Here is a 21,468-nt window from a genome sequence, read left to right as displayed (position 1 = left end):
TTTAAGTCTTTAATCCATCTTGAATTAATTTTTGTATAAGGTGTAAGGAAGGGATCCAGTTTCAGCTTTCTACATATGGCTAGCCAGTTTTCCCAGCACCATTTATTAAATAGGGAATCCTTTCCCTATTTCTTGTTTTTGTCAGGTTTGTCAAAGATCAGATGGTTGTAGATGTCTGGTATTATTTCTGAGGGCACTATTCTGTTCCATTGGTCTATATCTCTGTTTTGGTACCAGTACCATGCTGTTTTGGTTACTGTAGCCTTGTAGTATAGTTTGAAGTCAGGTAGCGTGATGCCTACAACTTTGTTCTTTTTGCTTAGGATTGTCTTGGCAATGCGGGCTCCTTTTTGGTTCCATATGAACTTTAAAGTAGTTTTTTCCAATTCTGTGAAAGAAAGTCATTGGTAGCTTGATGGGGATGGCATTGAATCTATAAATTACCTTTGGCAGTATGGCCATTTTCATGATATTGATTCTTCCTATCCATGAGCATGGAATGTTCTTCCATTTGTTTGTGTCCTCTTTTGTTTTATTGAGCAGTGGTTTGTAGTTCTCCTTGAAGAGGTCCTTCACATCCCCTGTAAGTTGGATTCCTGGGTATTTTATTCTCTCTGTAGCAATTGTGAATAGAAGTTCACTCATGATTTGGCTCTCTGTTTGTCTATTATTGGTGTATAGGAATGCTTGTGATTTTTGCACATTGATTTTGTATATTTTGTATCCTGAGACTTTGCTGAAGTTGCTTATCAGCTTAAGGAGATTTTGGGCTCACATGATGGGGTTTTCTAAATATACAATCATGTCATCTGTAACCAGGGACAATTTGACTTCCTCTTTTCCTAATTGAATACCCTTTATTTCTTTCTCTTGCCTGATCACCCTGGCCAGAACTTCCAACACTTACATAGTTATATTTTTATTTAGTTAGTAAACACTATGACAAAACTCCTGCAATTTTTTTTTCTGATAAAATAGTCATGTTAAATGGTTATATTCCTTCATCGTCTCAAAATGTGTACACTTTCAAAGAAGAGTAGATACTAGTTCAAATATATCCTACCCAGTGTGAGGATTTTAGGCAGGGTTAACAATGAATTAAAAACTTTTAGGCAGTGTGGGGAAATTTTGCTTTCTAAAGGGAAAAATTTGTTCCCTTAATTGTTCTTTACATACTACTGCTTCTCTCATTTCATTTTCTGAAAGTATTTAGGTCTTTTGGACCATCTTAAAGTGATCCCGAGCCACATCTTCTACATGAAACAGGGTTATATTTCTTCATTCAACACATATTTTTTTTTTTTTTTAGCATCTTCTTCATGTGTAACATTGCGTTAGGGGCAGAATTCCAAATTGTAGATCAGCCACCTTCTGGGTAGCTAAAATGCACTTGGAACCAGCGGCTCCCAGACTACTGAATTTCATGGATCAGTTTTAAAAAATGGCAATTAGTGTAGAGTTGCCACCTTTTTATTTTTGTCAAATCAGGTCATAGCAAATGAACACCAAACAAAGTTTTCACTAGGTTGGATTTGTTTTGCTCCTTCCAAATGTCTAATTTAAAATTTATACTATGTACTTTTTTCTAATTAGAATATTTTACGTATTTTTCCCTATTCCATTTTTATTTCAAGTGGATTATTCTTAAACACTTTAGCTATTATCCTCTACTCCACAAATGTCAAGGATAGACCTTTAATAAGTAGAACAGATGTCAGGGATTTGACAGTAGTGAATAATCATGTCTATCTCTTGTCAATCTTTTGATTTTAAGTGAGGGAAATGCTGTGGAGAATTGCTTCTTTTGTTGAAAACCTAGATTAGTACATGCTATGCCATAGTGAATGCTTAATGAATACATGCCAAATAAATAAAAAAAAGAATCTTCCCAAATTCTTATTCATTGACGTGGAGATATAAAATCTAGCATGTTGATAACATTGAACTTTCTTAAATAATTCTATAACAAGTTCTCTTCTTTTTGTATGGATTTTTCATACAATCTGTGTTAACATTTGCTTGTGAAATCAGTTAGACCAACTAGAAAAATACAGTTAAATGTTTAAATTACTTTTGATCAAATGGCTTTTATTTGATAAATGCTATCAAAAAGGACTAATCAAGTTTCTAGGTCTGAGGTTCATTTTTTTTTGACTAATACTTGTATTTGTACAGCACCTTTTCTTTGGAGTTTATTACTATTGTCTATAATATTTTCAGGATTTAATTAGGAGAGGGATTTTCCTATTCAGGACATGTATAGGTCAGATTATGATGCTGTGGCATGTAGACCATACCTTAGAATTGTGTTGTGTTCGACAAGAACTTCATTTACTTTTAACAATTTGGCATTTTCTACATTTTATGGATGGAAATAATAAAAATGCGATCTTTGCCCTAATTGGCCAGTGGTAAAATTTAACCTTGGTTTTCATTGTCTTAGACTTTTTCTTAATAAGAAATTTGTTTAAAATTAGTACATTTCTTATTACCGTTTTCATTTTGAACCTAATTTCACAAGTAAGCATTTTTACTGAGCATCCAGGATGTCCCTTTGCTGACCTAGTGATTCTACAAGTCCTATACCATTTGTAAGAATCAACAAGACTGATACAATAAAATTTATTTTAGATCTTCAGTATACAGATACAAGTGAATATATTTATGAAGATTTAGAGATTTATAAAATTTAATCAAGAGATTATTTCATTTTTAAAACCTATTTTTTCTTCTTATTAAAGAAATACATGTTCATTAAAGGATATTTTAAAAACAGATAGAACTAAAAGAAAATAAAAATCACCTATAATCCAGTTACTTGGAAATTAGCCACTTTTAACATTCGGTACAGATTTATCTTATGCTATATTGTATTATACTGTTATATGATTTAAAAGTGTGTGTGTATATACATATATATAGAGAGAGAGAGAAAGAGAGAGAAAAATCATATTGTACATTTGGGCTTCTTAGCTTTCTTTTTCACTTAATAGTAGAGAGTGAATTTTTTTTTCATGTTTACAATTCTGTTACCTCATTCGTAATGATTACTTAGTCTACAGTGGGTGATAAATCCTCTCTTTTTGGATGTTATATTATTTCTGATAACAATTTCATTTTAACTGTTGTTAGTTCTACAGGAGGTTATGTATTTGACTTTTAACAAGAAAGGGGTGATGAGTAGTATTTGAAGCTAACGTGAGTTTGTAGGCCGTAGTGTCCTCCAGTTGTTGGGAGCTATTGCTCTGGGGCATTGCTCCTTTTAGCCCCTCCGGACGCTTGCCTAGTTGGGCTGAGGCAGGCTGAGGCCTGTTTGTTGTTAGCCCAGCTGCAAGAGCAGTGGCCTTAGTAACGTCAGCAGGAACAGAGCAGGCTTCATCTCTGCCCTTTGTCTGGATTTGGTGCTGGTGTGTTTTCCCCGCTGCCGCCATGTGATGGCTCGTAAGCAGCACTACACACTGGATCTGTAACTCCTTTTGAAAGCTCTATTGTGAGATGCTGCTGCGTTTCAGTGGAGGGAAGATTTTTGCTAGTGTGCCACTTTTGGTTTCTTTCAAATGTGAATGTGCCTTCCTCTAAAGAATCCTAGGTAAGGAAAGCACTAGTTTTGAAGCGACTAAAAATGAATTAAATTATCCTTTCCTCCATGCTTCCTATGGTGGAACAGTAGTAAAATAGGAAAGTAAGTACTCGGATTTCCTTGCCTACTTTGTATTATAGTTAATCACCATGGGAGAGGTGGGAAATGAGAGAGTGAGGGTTCCCTGATTTAGGAAATCAGGAAAGATTTCCTAAATGAACTAATATTTGAATGAGGTGATAAAGAATAATAATGGGTGGCAGGAAACACAGAAATGTGGATAATGGTAGTTACTCAGGGTTTGTTTATGTACTCATCCATAAAACATTAGTTGAGGGCCTATGCTATACCAGGAGTTATACTAGACTTTGGATACCCAAGAATTCATTAGACATGGTTCCTGCTTTTTACGGGTTGACAGTCTGGTTGGGAAGATGGAAAATAGACAAAACATATATAGTGGGTTCTATAGTAAAGGTTTCTACAGATAACATGGAAGTATCATAGTCCAGACTAGGCAGGTTAAGAAAAGTCTTTTCGTAGGGGTTGACACCTGAGATGAGACTTGAAGGACAAGTGGGCAAGGGAGAAGGTACACCAGATAGAAGAAACTGCACGTGCAAAGGCAAGGATGCAAGAAGGAAGCTGGAATATCCACGCACTGCAAGGAGTTCAATGTACAGCAAAAGAGAGACTGCACAGTGGGGGAGGATTGGCAAGAAGTAATTTATGAGGGCTTGAGTTAAAACAGTAAGGGACATGGAGAAAATCAAGGACAACCCCCAGATTTTTACTTGGTTGGTAGTGCTATTCGCACTGTATGTTTTCATTGCAGAAATAAACAAGGAGGGACAGATTCAAAGAGGACAATAGCGTATTCAAATTAGGACATGATGCGTTTGGGGTGCTTGTGATATATCGATATAACAAGTAGAAATCTGGGGCTCAGAAGAGAGATTGGGGCTGCACATTCACGGGTGGCAGCCATTAGCAGGGAGTGGATGAAACCACCGAGGGGGAGAACATGCAGAGTGAAAAGATGGCTGGAAGAAACCCCAAGAAGGAACGGACAACCAAAGATACTGAGAAGGAGGCAAGGAGTTGGAGGAAAAGCACAGGAGAAGAGAGGAGAGGAGACAGAGGTCAGCAGTATCAAGTTTTTCTGAAAGAAGAAATCAGATAAATTTTCACCACTTTTAGGAATGAGGCCATTGGTGATCTTGGTGAGGGAGGCTTCCAGGGTGAAGTAGGAAACTGACCTGAATTTCAGCAGGGCAGCAGTCAGGGTGGTGTGATTTAAGAATTTTCCTTTAAGAAGCTTGTCTGTGGAGGAAGGAGTGAGGAATGATAGCAGATCTGGGACTGTATGAAACAGGATGGAGAGAAATGATGGTTTGCTTGTCTTTTTCCCCAAAGTTAAAAAGCTGGAACATTTTTATACTAATGCCGATAAAATATGCATATTATTGATACTTTGAAATAAATGAGGCCGGGCGTGGTGGCTCCGCCTGTAATCCCAGCACTTAGGGAGGCCGAGGCGGGCAGATCACGAGGTCAGGAGATCGAGACCATCCTGGCCAACACGGTAAAACCCCGTCTCTACAAAAAAAAATACAAAAAATTAGCCAGGCGTGGTGGCGGGCGCCTGTAGTCCCAGCTGCTTGTGAGGCTGAGGCAGGAGAATGGCGTGAACCCGGGAGGCGGAGCTTGCAGTGAGCCGAGAGCGCGCCACTGCACTCCAGCCTGGGCAACAGAGCGAGACTCTGTCTCAAAAAAAAAAAAAAAAGAAATATATGAAGTTCAGCACCTAGGAAAGATGACAGTCTTGTAGTCATACCCCACCTGCCGGAATTGAGAAATCCAAAAATTTATTGTTTTGTAATTGTGACAGAAGAAAAATCATCTATGATGTCTTATAAAGCATTTCACACTCTTGATTTTTCCATATAATCCCAAAAGAAGACAGCACGGAGAGACAAGAGGTGAATGAAATAGGCCCTGAGCAGCTGAGGTGGTGGAGCAAAGTTCCTCTAGATTACTCACCAGTGAACAATTCAGGCCCTTGCACAGAGCCCACTCAGCTCCACACAACTCTCACCAGCCAGCTTGTCTGCCATCTACACCCATTACAGAGGAGGAGCAAGGAGGAGCCGCGTGGGTGAGGGCAGGCACACTGATGCCCGGGAGAAGTGGCACCCAATATGCTGATAACGAAGGAGGGACAGACATGTCAGAAAATGCCTCCAAAAGGAATAATAATGCCAATAAAAGCTCACAACTTGTGCAGGGTTACCAGACCCCTCTGTAATAGCAACTGAAGGCATTACTATGTTTTAGCATAGTAACAATAATTGGTATTTCAAATGAATGCTCCATCAAGAAATGTTTAAATACTCGGTATACTATGTTTTAAGGACGTGAACAAGAAAATGCCAACTGCATTTTATAGTTTGATATTAAAATAAAACTTTGGCAATTAAAGTGCTAGCTGGGACCTTTCCTAAGGGGTCTCACTCTGTTACTATTTGTAAGTCATCCAAGACTTAGTGCTTCTTACATAAATTGATGAGAGATAGAGCTGTGATGTGTAGAAGGTACAGAAAACCTGGTTATAGATGAAAGGAATGCCCAGGAAGCTATATCAGTTCAAGTTTACATTTCCATAGCACATTTAAAAAAATAATCATTTTCAATCTGTATTGCCCTGTGAAATCATAAAAAGGTTAATAAATAGAATTTTTCAAGAATAAATAACCCCATTCTATTGTGAAACCTGGAAAACACATTAACTTTATTAGCTTTTAAGTAACAAATATTCCTCTTTTAATTCTATAGTTTGCCCTTTTAATACATTTAATTGAAATAGTAACCTATAGTAGAAATTATTAAAAATCAATTATGAAAGGTCCATTAAATTTCTTTAACCAGTTACAAGAAATAAGTATTTTAATTGTTCTCTGAGAACTGCCAATGAACAAAATCAGACTTTTGTAAAATGAAAGTAAAAATGCTCATGATTGAATTGTGGTAGCCTTGTTGATATTCAGGAAGGATAAGCCTTGAAACCTCCTGAGATCCAAAGTTTCTGATGTGAGAAATGTTTTTGTCTTTTATAATCAAGAGTCTGAAATCTGGACAATGGCTTAAAATCAAAGTAGTGACCTGGAATGTTGTTGACTCTACAGAAATGTGTTGAGGAGTGATAATCTTTGCTAAAAGGAGGGAGTATTCTTTTTAATTGATCAAAGGCTTAAATCGTTTTTTTGTTTGTTTGTTTGTTTTTTTTTTTTTTACTAATATTTGGTTCAATCAGTGTTTCCTACTCTCTTTTATGTTGAAATTTACATGTGGGAGATTTGATAAGCCTGAGACAAAGTCACTATGTCAGAAGCAACATACTTTAGTGATTGACTTATCTGTTGGTGATGACAGGTTATGACATGTTGTTAGGTGTTTATCAAGGATTGGAAATTCCAATTTGCCACGTAAAATAATGGTTACTGGTTAAAAACTACTTGTATTCTTCTGTGCTATGAGTGAAAAACTTCTACAGCGTCTATGTTAAAAAATGCTTGTTAAAGGGTTGAACTCTCATGCCTGTAATCTCAGCACTTTGGGAGGCTCAGGCGGGAAGATCGCTTTAGTCCATGAGTTCAAGACCAGCCTGGGCAGCATAGTGGAACCTCGTCTCTACAAAAAATAAACAAAGTATCCAGGCATGGTGGTGGACTGCCAAATAGTCCCAGCTATTTGGGAGGATGAGGTGGGAGGACTGCTTGAGCCCAGGAGGTCAAGGCTGAGGTGAGCTGAGATCGTGCCACTATACTTGAGCCTGGGTGACAGGGCGAGACCCTGTCTCAAAAAAATATATATAAATAAATAAATAAAAATAAAGTGTTTAACTAGGGGTGAAAATGAGGTAGGAGCATAAGGAAAAATTCTAATTGAGAGAAATAAGATAAAAGTGTCATTCTTAAAAAATGTGGTATGTGTATGGTTTGCTGTCATAGACTAGACAGTGGCAAATACTGTAACTTTGTCATAGATCTTTCCTTTGTACTTGGATACCATTTTGAATTTTATTTTTCTGTATGTATTTTTTTCCATTTAAATTTATGCTCCAAGATGGAAGTTAACAGTAATACCACCTTACTTTCTTTTTCCACATTACAATTTTTAGAGACATTTCCCAAGGACTATCTTATTTATTAATATGTGATTCAAGTATACTGGGGAAGGTAAGTATACTATTGTTATTTTACAAATGAAAGTACAGGTAAAAGAGAGTTCAGTAACTTGTTTAAGGTCCTGTAGCTGGTGTCAAGACTAAACTCTTTCTTACTTGTACTTCATTGTCTTTTAATCATAGCACATTATTAATGTGGAAATTAATAAAGATATTTTTGTTGGAAGTTTAATTGAACTTTGAACTTGGAAATTTAACTTGTAGACATTTTACTCCTGAAAAAGAGGGCTTAAGTAACCTAAACTGAAAAGACATAAGGGCTGGAAATTTTACATAGACCTTGAACATTTCAAAATTTTGCTTAAAAACTTCTTAAAATGTTCTATTATAGCCAAGATAATCACAGAGCTAGAATTCATTCTCTACTAGACATGGGCACTACATTCATTGTAACCAACTAGTGTTTAGTAGAAGTATAATTGGGAAAGAAAGAAGACTTAAGTTACTTATATATGTAACAAGGCAGCTTATTAAGAATTTACTAGGCTGGGTGCAGTGGCTCACAGCTGTAATCCCAGCACTTTGGGAGGCTGTGGTGGGTGGATCTCTTGAGCCCAGGAGTTTAAGACCATCCTGGGCAACATGGTGAAACCCCGTATCTTCAAAAAATAAAAAAAAAAAATAGCCGACATGGTGTCACGCACCTGTAGTCTCAGCTACTTGGGAGGCTGAGGTGGATCACCTGAGCCCAGGAGATAGAGGTTGCAGTGAGCTGAGATTTTGCCACTGCATTCCAGCCTGTGTGGCAGAGTAAGACCCTGTCTCAGAAGAAAAAATAAAAATTACCATAGCTTGATGGGAAAATGCAACTTTATTGTTCGTTCTACAGCATTAAGAGAAGCATACAATCCATCCTTGGGGATGGGAGACTGTCCACTGCATTTCTAAATAATGAATCCTCCTTACTCCCAAGGAAGGTAAATAGGCTCTTGGATGGTCCTAGAATTCATGGCCCAGGCTTTTAGGATCATCTTGCACCTAAAACCCTTGGGGGAACAACCAAACCCTATAGCTGTTGAAAGATATTAGGAAAGACATGAGGGTTTTCTTTAGAAGATTGGCCAATTTCTCTCAGGAAAGAAAGACATTTCCCAGAGACAGGAAGTCAAAGATGGCGTGTTTTTTTGTGGGTAGTTGAAGCTGGTGCTTTACTGAAGCAGTGTCTTGGAGGTCCTGAGGGTAGGTATGGCTACGTGGGTGTTAGGGAGGACTGAGCACTGACACCATGACTTTGATATCCATGGTGAAGGTCCTTGTAGATAACTTGGTACAGAGGCTGAGGGAGGGTGGCATGGAGGGTAAGCAGTGGATGCTGCCAGTGGAAAGAAGTCACCTTCAAAAGGACCATGGGGTTTAGACAATGAATTTCTCCAGGGGGATTGCCCTGGACAAGTGTCTACAGGCCTTGCCTAATTTTCCTTCATTGAATCATCTTTGAGGTCCTTATACCACTCAGGGGGTGAGAGAAGAGCTCCTAGGCATATCTGATATTTAGATTTCTTACTGATGTGGCTGACTCTTAGCTTTGAAGTCTGAACTGATTTGAATTTGAAAAATGAAAAGATGTGACATTTTTTGTTTCTTGGGTCTTGTGGAGCAGTTCATAGCTTTATGTGCATACATTCATTCATATACACATGCATATGTTACTATATACTGCATACTTCTTTTTAATACCTCTGTGGTCTTTACATATCTACCCTGAAATGTCGTCACCCTCATCTGACAACCTAGAAAATGCTAACTCATCATTCAAAATTCATGTCAAATATCAGTCTTCCTTTTTGAGTATGCAGGGAGTAAGGAGTCTAAAAATAATTCTTGGCTTCTTAATTTGTGATATAGAGATATTGCCTGCCTTGCTTAAATCACAGCTGGTTATGAGAATTGAATGAAATGACTTACCTTAAAGAGACAGAAAGTAGCTAAGGGTGGGAGAGCCCTAGTAGCAAAAGCATGGTGTGGAGAAATGTGATATGCATGGGGAGAGGGCCTGAGGGAGACCTGTCTCAAGGTAGCTGAGGATTTTTCTTTTTTGGTACATGTGGTGGGGAGGAAAATCGCTAAAAAATATTTACTTCATGTGAGACTAGATTTAGGGGAGAATATTAAAACTCAGGAAGAGGACTTTTAACATAATGAGGTGGTTAAAAGGAGACAACTTCTCAATAGATGAGGGAGGTATTTTGAATAGATTTTTGGAAATGGTACACAAAATTAATTTTATTGAAGAGTGAAAGAGCTGGACAGACGGGAAAATCATGGAAACTAGTTGATTGTGAGGGCGAAAACCATGAGTAGGCTTAAAAGTATTGTCTCAAGACAAAAAAAAAAAAAATGGGCTATTTTGGAAGTAAAGAGTTTTTAATTCCAGGAGGTGGCCCTCTACTGATGTAAGCAGACTGTGATTTAGTATGTGAAGGATGGATGTACCAGACTCATTTCCCAGAGGGAAGAGGCACTTACCAGATTGTTTAGCCTCTTCACATGCTTGTAATATTGTTGCTTTCAAAGGTTTGCTGAAGAAATGAGTGAAATAGCTTGTCAAGTATTAGTAAGATATTTCTAGCTGCAGTTCAATTGCATTGTTTTTTTTTTTTTTTTTTTTTGAGACAGGGTCTCCTTCTGTCGCCCAGGCTGGAGTGCAGTGGTATGAACATGGCTCACTGTGGCCTTGACTTCCTGGGCTCAAGCGATTCTCCCATCTCAACCTCCCGTATAGTTGGGACCAAAGGCACGTGCCACCACACCTGGCTAAGTTTTAAATTTTTTGTATAGACGGAGTCTTACCATCTTGCCCAGGCTAGTCTTGAACTCCTGGACCCAAGGGATCCTCCTGTCTCAGCCTCTCAAACTCCTGAGATTATAAGTGTGAGCCACCACGCCCTACCAACAAAATTTTTTTTTTTTTTTTGCCTGACCCCCAGCAACAAAACTTTTGACTCCTTCCTTATAATAGTTTCTTTTCAAATAACTTGGACAAGAAATGTTTGCACAGAATCTCACTGATAATGTGCTTTAACTTGAAGAGTATGAAATAATCTTGAGTCTACTATTTTTGTTTTTTAATGAAAATGCATTAATCATTTACATTTTTTACAGATACCCAATTTATTTTGGAAGCTATATGTTATTTTCATAAAAAATTCTTAACTTACAGAATGTTCACTACTTAGGATTTCCTGGTTTGTTTTTTTTTTGTATTTTAAATATGTCTCTAACAAATAATCATCACGAAGGAAAAGAGGTTACATTTATTGCAGTCCTGCTATGTGCTTTATGCATGTTATATAGTCCTTTCAAAAACTTTTCAAGTAAGTGATACTATTTTTATTTTATAGATGTGGATCATGAGATTTAGAGAGACGATGTAAAATATAGCCAAGATAATACAGTCTCAGTGAGAGGTGGAGCTGAGATTTGAACCCAAGTCTTTTTGGAAACAAAATTTGTCTGATTCTCACCACATTTCATTCCAGGGAAAAAATAATTCCATCCTGGCTCTGTTTTTATTTATAGCCAGAAGTGGACCACCTCTAACTGTCTCCACTGCTGCCATTCAGGTCTAGGCTTCCCTGATGTTTTGCCTCTATTACTGTAACATCTCCTAATTGTTTTCCCTGCTTCTCTCTTTGATCCCCGCAGTTGATTTTTAATGGCTAATGCAATCCTTTAAAAACGTAAGTCAGGCCGGGTGCAGTGGCTCACGCCTGTAATCCCAGCACTCTGGGAGGCTGAGGTGGGCAGATCACCTGAGGTTGGGAGTTCAAGCTCAGCCTGACCAACATGGAGAAACCCCGTCTCTACTAAAAATACAAAATTAGCCGGGCAAGGTGGTACATGCCTGTAATCTCAGCTACTGGGGAGGCTGAGGCAGGAGAATCGCTTGAACCCGTGAGGCGGAGGTTGCGGTGAGCCAAGATTGCGCCATTGCACTCCAGCCTGGGCAGCAAGAGTGAGACTCCATCACAGAAAAAAAAAAAAAAAAGAAGTAAGTCAGGTCATGTTACTCCTCTGCTCAAAATTCTTCCATCACTCCCCATTTCACATGGAGAAAATACAGAGTTCCTACAATGGCTGAGGTGATCTGGCGCCTCTTTCTTTCTCTCTGATCTAATATCTGACTTCTTCCCCTTGCTCATTCCTCTGTAGCATGCCAGGCACATGTCTGCATGGCTAATTCACTTACCCCTTCAAGTCATTACTAAACTCTCACTTTCACAATGAGGCTTACTTTGATCCACTATTTAAAACTGCAACCCCAGTGGGACTTAAGATGCAATAATTTGGGATTTTCAGGATTTTGATTATATGCTTTAAATATATAAAATTCTCTGCTATGTTCAATGATAACTACTTTTTCATGTTGACATACAGAATTGGAATATATCTAAAACACCAAAAATGTATATTTATAAGTAGAATAGTAAAGACACACATAGTGTTTTCTAATCATTAACTGTATCTCATTGTAAGAAATACATTTTATTGTGACCTCGTGTATCTATATAAAATGGAAATAAAAGTTTTATTAAATACTTAGCATTTCTGTGTGTTATATAGTTTCTGTTGAATTCCATTCCTTTCTTTTCCATTATGAAAATATGTTGGTCAAGTTCTACAAAATTTATTTCACAACTCATTTATTGGTTAAAACCTATAGTTTAAAAATATTGGGCTATTCTTCAAATCCCATTAATTCAGGAGATAAGATATGAATTTTTTGCATTAACTTCTTGAAAACATACACTGCAGAGGGTGATGACTGAAAAGTCACATACTTTTGAGTTATTGGCATGTAGCTATTAGTGCATTTTGCATATTCATGCTTAGATTAACAAAAGTAATATAGATTAGGTTGCATAAATATGTAATTAAATAATTAGAAGTGCTTATATTTTGTTAATATTATTTGCTAATGGTAGAACTCTTACATTAGAAGTGGTTTTTTCCATCCAGTGGATCAGGAGATTTCTATCTTTTTTCCCCCCTAATTTCCAAATTTCAGTATTTTAATTTTTGATTGATTGGTGTTTATCTTCCTATCTTTATTGATATTAGATACTGACAGTGAAGAAAAATATTCAATAATAAAAATTTGTGCTTCATTTTAAAGTGTTACAATAATAATTAACATATAACCCTACATAGCTTATTGTACATTTGTTTATTAGTATCTTAATTTCTTAGCACTGAAAACATTAATAGATACCGCTATAATATTCTTTAATATGGTGTATTCTCTAAATTTGAAATTTCCTAATGTAATCTTTCTTAAAAGTAGGAGATATATATTCCAAGCTTATCTTTTACCATTGTCCTCTTACATGCAATGCTATAGCCATATGAAATTTGGCCTATCCCTCCCTCCTTCCCTACTTCCCTTCCTTCCGTCTTTCCTTCCTCCTGCCTTTCTGCTTCCTTCCTTTTCTTCCTCCTTCCCTTTTTTCCTTCCCTTTAACTAATATTTTTGAACACCTCCTATGTGCCATGTGTAGTAGTGGGAAGAAAATAAATGACATAGTCTTTGCTGTCACTGAACTTAAACTGGATACTAACAGTCCCAGTTATGAAAGTGAAAACAGAAAGCTTTAAGATTATTTAGAAAGTCAGAGGTGGTGGCTGGGCATTGTGGCTCACGCCTGTAATGTCAGCACTTTGAGAGGTCAAGTTGGGTGGATCACTTGAGGTCAGGAGTTCAAGACCAGCCTGGCCAACATAGCGTCTCTACTAAAAATACAAAAATTAGCCAGGTGTGGTGCTGCATGCCTGTAATCCCAGCTACCTGGTAGGCTGAGATGGGAGAATTGCTTGAGTCTGGGAGGCAGAGGTTGCAGTGAGCCACGCCGAGATTGTGCCACTGCACTCCAGCCTGGGCAACAGAGTGAGACTCTGTCTTTAAAAAAAAAAAAAAAAAGTCAGAGGTGGAATCAGATTCTCTGAAGAATTAGAAGAGGCATCAGAAGACACTCTTTAGTCTTCATATTTTAAAGACGTAGAAACTGAGTCTCTTATAGATTAAATGATGTGGTGAGGTTACAGCTGAAACTCAGGCTGCTTTCTTGACTAGTGCTCTTTCCATACCACCTCTTCTCTCTTGACTATCACATTGCCTGCCCAGATCCCATGTTGTCATATATTTTTGTATGCGGTTTGTGCTGTCAAAGACCTGTTTTCAAAATGCATACACTCAACCATAGACTTTTACCATTATTGGTTTTGTTACTTGAAATTATAATTGGAACAATTAGAGATGCGTCAGTGGAAAGGCAATGAAAGAGGGCCATTAAGTGCTAATAAATGCCTCTCCTCATGGGAACGGAGATCTTTTCTTTTCTATGTATTTGAGCTCTTTTCACTGGTGCTTTTAAGTGGCTAGAAATAACACTTGCCACACGCTTGTGGAATACTCTGGATGCCAGGGGGTTCATTTTATTCTGTATTTGAATTGAGCACACTGCAGTTGGAATGTGTGTTGATTCTTTTATTGATTTAAGCATTCATTCCATGTTTTGCATTAACCTTTTCTCATGGAAGACAGAATAGTGAGAGCTCTTAGAGAATGAAGTCTTTAGGTAGCTGATGACTTTCCAAGAAACAGATGAAAAGGTTAAAGTTATAAGTGTTTATGTTGATATATTTTCCTTTTCATAACACCCTAAAATCTGGATACAGTAGTCTTCCCTTATCTGAAGTTTTACACTCTGCCGTTTCAGTTACCCATGGTCAATTGTGGTCTGAAAAGGCTCAATAGAAAATTCCAGAAATACACAATTTATGTTTTAAATTGCATGTCATTCTGAGTAGTTAGTTAAATCTCTCACCTTTCTGCTTTGTCCCACATGGGATGTAAATTATCTCTTTGTCTAGCATGTCCACATGGTATACACTATCTGCCTGTTAGTATTATAGAGTCAGGTACTATCTGTGGTTTCAGGCATCCACTGGGGTTCTTGGGACATATCCCGTGCAGGTAAGGGGGAGCTACTGAACAGTGTGACAAATTGGATGTAGCCCTCCCTAAAGCTACATGCTTACCTGTGGCTAGCAAGAGATAATCACTACTTGTTGATATGGTGTTATATTAGCTTCAGAAACGAATTTAGGTAAATAATAAATGAATTCCAGAATAACTTACCAATACTAAAAATGATGACAATGATAGTAATGATGATGATAAGGATAATAGCAGCTAATATATTTGAATACTCACTATGAGCCTGTAAGGCTGTGCCTTATAGAAATGAGCAAGGTGGTCCTGTCCTAAGAGAGAGGCTACATAGGAGAGGATTTGACTGGGGCTCCTGGTACTTTTGGAATAAACAGGAGGGGCATCTAAATATGCTGGCACATCAGGAAATGCTTCCCACAGGAGGCTGCATCAACATGTCTTTAAGAGTGAGTTTATTCCTCAATAAAGAAAGAGGCATTAGACAAAGGCTTCTGTGGTTAAGGAGTCAACACAGAAGTGTGAAATTAGTGTGGAATCACTTGGGAGCCAGCTGTTCTGGGAATAAAAAGTTTGCATGGGGGAATCATGGATGTGGCTTCTAGAGAGTGAGAGAGAAGCTGGATCCAAGAATCCACTTAAATCCTTCCTGGTTAATTGGAAAATCAGATTCCATTCTTTTTAAATAAACAGGATGTGACCATGGTAGTGCTCCATTCTGTTTTAGTGGAGAAACCAACCTACACTTTTTTGGCTTCCAATTAAATACCTCATTTTACTCCAACATCATTTTTTTTTTTTGGATACAGAGTTTCACTCTTGTCACCCAGGCTGGAGTGCAGTGGCACAATCTCAGCTCACTGCAACCTCCACCTCCTGGGTTCAAGCGATTCTCCTGCCTCAACCTCCTGAATAGCTGGGATTACAAGCACGTGACACCACGCCCAGCTAATTTTTGTATTTTTAGTGTAGGCGAGGTTTCGCCATTTTGGCCAAGCTGGTCTCGAACTCCTGACCTCAGGTGATCCGCCCTCCTCAGCCTCCCAGAGTGCTGGGATTACAGGTGTGAGCCACCGCGCCTGGCCTCTAACATCTTAAAATAATGAAAACAAAAGAGTACACTATTGGCTGGGGAAGCTCACTTCTACCCTATCCATGCTCTTCTTTTCCAGCCTCCTGCCAAGGAGCTGGTAATGTATATTCAGGACCAAGGACAGTAATTGGGCCCCATTTCTTCATCTGAAGCCTTAGCAGGGGAGGGGTTGATGTGAGCTGCCTAGACCAGAACTGCCCTGGTCAGCAGGTAAGTGTTCTCTTGCTGTTGCTTCTTCTCACTGGCTGGTTTGTCTTCCACAGGTGGACCTTTTCTAGTCACTGTTGTGTCAAAGAAAAGTCTGAGATTCATGTATGGGCTTCATGGGAAGGGGCAAGGGAGGCCTTCGAGCCTCTTTGGTACCAGGCCTTAGGGCTACCTCTTACCTAGGCCAAATGAGGATTTCATGTGGTCCAGCCCATGTTTCCAGGGTTGGAAAGGGAATACATTGAAGTTTGCAGCAAAACCTAGCTCAATTTGTCCTTTCCACATGCATTTCTTTTAGAAACTCTGCAGGAAGCGGTGGCTAACAGAACTGAATGTTTAGCATCCTGAGTTTTATTTTTTGTTGATGTATAATACATATTCTCAGTTGGGGTGATATTGCCCCCAACAGGGCAAAAACTGGTTCTTGGGGGACAAAAAGAGTCTTACTCTTTTTATGTTTAAAGCACAGGTGTATGTAGAGCACATATACTGGTATATAGTATATCTATGATATTAAACTTAATAGGGGAACACTTAATGGGGAAAAATATCAAATAAGTTTCATTAGGGGAACCATAATGAAAAGAAGGGTGAGAAACACTGGCTTAAAGCATTGTCTGTCTGTCTGTCTCTCTCTCTCTTTTTCTTTGTCTCCTTCCTAGGTAGTACAAGGCTGGTTCCAGTGACCTATAATGTCATCACTATCCTACTCTTTGTTCTTTTCTGATCTTCCATCTGCAAAATTGCCTTGTGGTATTAAGGTGGTTGTTGCAGCTCTACTATCATGTATAGCTGACAGGGAGACAAAAGAAGAGGAAGGGTAAAAGGTACACATTAACGAAATCAGATCCTTTTAAAGGAACTCTTCTGATGTCACTCAAAACCTCTAGTTACATCTTACTGGGTAGAAGTTAGTCATGTGGACACCGCATTTTCAAGGGAGGCTGGGAAATGCAGATTGATTTGTCTATTAAAGTTGGGCACATTGCCATTCCCAGCAAAATTGGGATTCTGTTAATAAGAAAGGGAAAATAGATATTAGGTAGGCAACCAGTGATCTTTTTACTAGTGCTTTTTGCCATTCGTTTTCCTGGCAGCCAACTTGGGTAAGATATAATCTGTGATTTGGAAAAAGTGAAAGCTAAGTGCCTTTATTTTATGCCAGGACTCATTCATCTGGTGCTTTAAATTTTTGAACAGACTGACTTAGTGAATAAGCAAACAAAATGATTAAATATTAAGGCATTAAGTTCTTGAGCATGTTTCCTGGTGGGGAGAACTGCCTTCCTTGTTCAGTTTATACATCCCTGACTCAGAAATTTTGCATTCTAAATGTTTCAGTGGGAACCATTAATTATTGATTATTTAGATTTAATGAAAATATGTTGTTTAGAAATTTTGAATTTTGTGAATAAAAGCAAAATATTGGGATTCTTAAAGATGTCAATAAAAAATAAGTAAAAGCATTGTATTTCCTGCAATTGAATTTGTAGACATGTTTTTCAAATAAAATTATGATGGTATTGAGTACTTCATATTATAGAGTAGCTGACAGCATCAAAATATGATTCTTTACAAATCTGTAAGTACTAATATTCTTAATATATGCCAATAATTTAGAGAAAAAAAGTAAACTGCAGTAGAAAATTTCCAATTAAATCTGTGGATTTTGGTAAAATTACTTCCTCTAGCGATTAAAATTGCATTGTAATGGTTGGCAAAGTTCCCGGACTTGGGCATGAAAGTACAGAGCCATTTTAATAGCATCATTGTGTTCAGAGTGTGGAATTGGATTCTTGACCTCAGTGCTTCTTGGAGCAGGGGGTGGGCAGTATTTATGTGATTTGTCTGTCTTTCTCTTCCTATCTCCTTTCTTTTGCCTGTTTCCCTTTCCTTGTTTCTTTTTTTGTTGGATCAGTATATTGAAATATTGTGAGATAGTACTTCTATAGGAATTATTTTGGTGCACAGATTTTTTCTTAGACAGGGTTTCACTATGTCACCCAGGCTGAAGTGCAGTGGCATGAACATGGCTCACTGCAGCCTCGACCTCCTGGGTTCAAGCAATCCTCCTGCCTCAGGCTCCCGAGTAGCTGGGACTACAGGCTCAAGCCACCACGCCCAGCTAATTTTTACATTTTTTGTAGAGAAGGGAGTCTTGTCATGTTGCTCAGGCTGGTCTGGAACTCCTGGGCTCAAGTGATCCTCCTGCCTTGGCCTCCCAAAGTATTAAAATTACAGATGTAAGCCACTGTGCATGGCCAGAAAATTATATTAAATACTTTGAAAATTAAGTTTTAAAAGAGATTTCTCTGTTTTTTTGTTTTTGTTTTTGTTTTGTTTTTTTTGAGATGGAGTTTTGCTCTTGTCGCCCAGGCTGGAGTGCAATGATGCTATCTCGGCTCACCGCAATCTCCGCCTCCTGGGTTCAAGCGATTCTCCTGTCTCAGCCTCCTGAGTAGCTGGGATTACAGGCATGCACCACCACGCCTGGCTAATTTTGTATTTTTGTAGGGATGGGGTTTCTCTATGTTGATCAGACTTGTCTTGAACTCCCAACCTCAGGTGATCTGCCGGCCGCGGCCTCCCAAAGTGCTGAGATTACAGGCGTGAGCCACCACGCCCGGCAGAGATTTCTCTGATTTTAAGGAAAAAATTTTAAAAATATATTGGTTCTAGATTTTTTTTAAATTTTATTTTCTTCAATTCCATTCCATGTCATTAGACAGAGTCAATAATATTGGCCCACCTAGTATTCCGTATTTTGTAATTTGGTGAATATGTTTGGGTCTTAAATGTTCATAATATCAATTTAAATGACCCTAGCAAATTATTGGTGAGTTGAGAGTCATCTTGCCTATTCTTTTGGTCCATATAATGCCTTGTAGCTGTCTGCCAGTTGTGAATTAGATGTAGGATTATTTTCTCTCTATGTTATGACTATATGGAGCAATGACGAATCTTCTTGAAAGGGTATGTAGAAAGTGTAAAAAATATTTAGTGCCTAGGCACTGAAGGAGGCTCTGAGGGAGCACACAGGGGTGAGGGAGCAGACAAGTGTGTGTTGAGAGCTTAGGTAGAGACATGTGGGGGTGGGGGGACCTCGAGAAGACTCCCAGAGAAGATGACATACAGCTGAGTGTTGAAGATTTAGGGGGATAGGGATGTGCCTAGACACCAAGTCTGAGAGCACAGACGCACACAGAGACTTACCCTAGAGGACAAGGCTTTATTTCTGCTTTGTTTACTGTTATATCTCCAGTGTCTAAGGCTTCATTTAGCTTGTAGTAGACACATAATGCACATTTGTTGAAATAATAGGTTAAATTAATTGTAAGAAGTTCTATGCCTCTGATGTAGGGTTTCACTTGGAGAGTGTTCAGAAATAAAACCTTTTGTAAGTGATACTAAGATTTGGATTTCATGCTAAAGATCATGGGGAGTCATTCAGTGATTTAAAGTCTGGTAATGATGTGATAGAACTTACGTCACTGTTAAAGTTGGATAGGAGGGTGCTCAAATTAGATGCAGGGAAATTAGTTGTGAGATTAGTGTAGCAGTTTATATGATAGTTGGTGGCAGCTGGAGTGGTGATCCAAATAGACAAGAGAGGGTGAATTTAAGAGATATTAAGATAGAATCAACAGGATATGGTGACCAACTTGGAGCATGAGGATAGAGGTAGATGGAGGATGGATGATTCCCAGGTGCTTGGCCTGGCTGACGTTTATGGATGCTGATGATGTGGATTATGATTGGGAATGAAGGAGGAGAAACATTTGGATAGATTGTAATGAATTGTAGAGATGTTTGGTTCCAGACACCTAGTGGAGATGTTTAAGAGGTTAATATTGATTGTAATGAGTTGTAGAGATGTTTAAGAGGTTAATGTGATTGTAATGAGTTGTAGAGATGTTTGGTTCCAGACACCTAGTGGAGATGTTAAGAGTTGTAGAGATGTTTAAGAGGTTAATGTGATTTTGAGTTCTAGTGTTTGGCTACCTCTCTGGTAGCCCCTTTCTATTCTCTCAGTTCCACTTCTTTCAGGTACCCATTAAATGTTGGTATTTCTGAAAGTCCATATTAATCACTTGTTTCCACTCCATTCCTACTCATCTGTTCCTTTGGCTTCAACTTCCTGCTCTGTTGCTGACTGTCAAATTATTGTCTCCAGACAAGACTTTTGTCCTGAGTGCCAACTGTTCAGTCTAACTGTCTACATGTTGTTTCAATCTGGGTATTCCCCAGGCACGTAAAGATCAATGTGTACAAATAAGGACCACTCATTTTCTTCCCCCATTTCTTTTACAATATAGAGAAAAATGGTCAAGAGCACAAATGCTAGAGTTAGACTCCCTAGATTTGAGTCCCATATGTCACTTACTAGCTTTTTGACCCTGTGCAAATTATCTGACTTTTTTGTGCCTCTGTTTTCTCATCTGTGAAGTAAGAATAACAATAGTACCTTCCTCATAGGATGTTATGAGATCAAATAAGTTAATGCATATAAAGCAATCAGATTGGTGCTGGCACATGGTAAGAACTATATTAACCAGATCTTCCTTTATTTCCTGTCCTGGTTAGTAGTGATACCATTCAACCAGCTACCAAAACCAGAAATGTGACATTTATCCTAACTCTTCCATATCACTATACCAGAAGGAGATGCATCAGAAGGAGGGGCATCAGAAGGAGATTCCACATCAAAGCAATCATTAAATCCTGCTATTTGTCTTCTTTCCATCTCTACCATTACTGCCTTGGACTTGACCTTTATTATCTTCTTTCTGAATGACATAGACTGGCTAGTGACTGGTGACTCATCACTCTGTCTTTGATCTTTCTCTTCTTCAATGTTCTCTATATAATCCCCAGTGATTATTTTGAAATGCAAATCTGATCACTTAAAACTCTATAGTGCCTTCCTGTTCTCACAGAAAATAGACAAACACAAACTACCAGTAAAGACCTCTGAGGTCTGTTCTGGCTTCCTTCTGTAGACTCTTCTCTATCTCATTCTGATCTCTCTTTAATGTTTATAGTTCTGTGATGTTTTGTGCTACTCTGGTCTTCCATGTCTTCGTATACCTGATTTTCTGTGGAATGCCTCCCTCATATTTCTTCTCAGATATTGTTTCTGGCAGCTCCTCCAAGCAGGATAGATATTCTTTGCTGTATGCTGATACTGTACCTTATGTGGAGCTTAAGCATAGTACCTGTTATGCTTATTATAGTTATTTATTTGCATGTTGTCCTCCAAGGCTGAGCTTGTTTATTTTTGAATAAATTGGTTCCATGAATCAACTTCTAGGAAACTATGAGTTATGCCTCCCATCTTCAGTTAAGGGCAGATGTTAAACATTTATTTACTGTACAGATTATCTGGTTAACAA

The 21,468-nt window shown here is 38.3% G+C and overlaps 1 protein-coding gene across 15 annotated transcripts in view; it reads left to right on the top strand.

Moving 5' to 3' along the window:
* DNM3 (dynamin 3) overlaps positions 1-21,468 on the top strand; it is a 577,169-nt gene that overhangs the window by 56,151 nt on the left and 499,550 nt on the right. Inside the window, exon 1 of one of the 15 annotated variants that reach the window (XM_063726449.1) lies at positions 15,929-16,078. The exons of the other annotated variants lie outside the window; for them this stretch is intronic. The gene's annotated coding sequence lies outside the window, so the exon portion shown is untranslated. Of the gene's footprint in view, positions 1-15,928; positions 16,079-21,468 lie in introns of those variants that run through there. 15 annotated transcript variants of the gene reach the window in all.

Source organism: Pongo abelii, chromosome 1, assembly GCF_028885655.2.
Source record: "Pongo abelii isolate AG06213 chromosome 1, NHGRI_mPonAbe1-v2.0_pri, whole genome shotgun sequence".
NCBI lineage: Eukaryota > Metazoa > Chordata > Mammalia > Primates > Hominidae > Pongo > Pongo abelii.
This window is presented reverse-complemented; position numbering and strand designations above follow the sequence as displayed.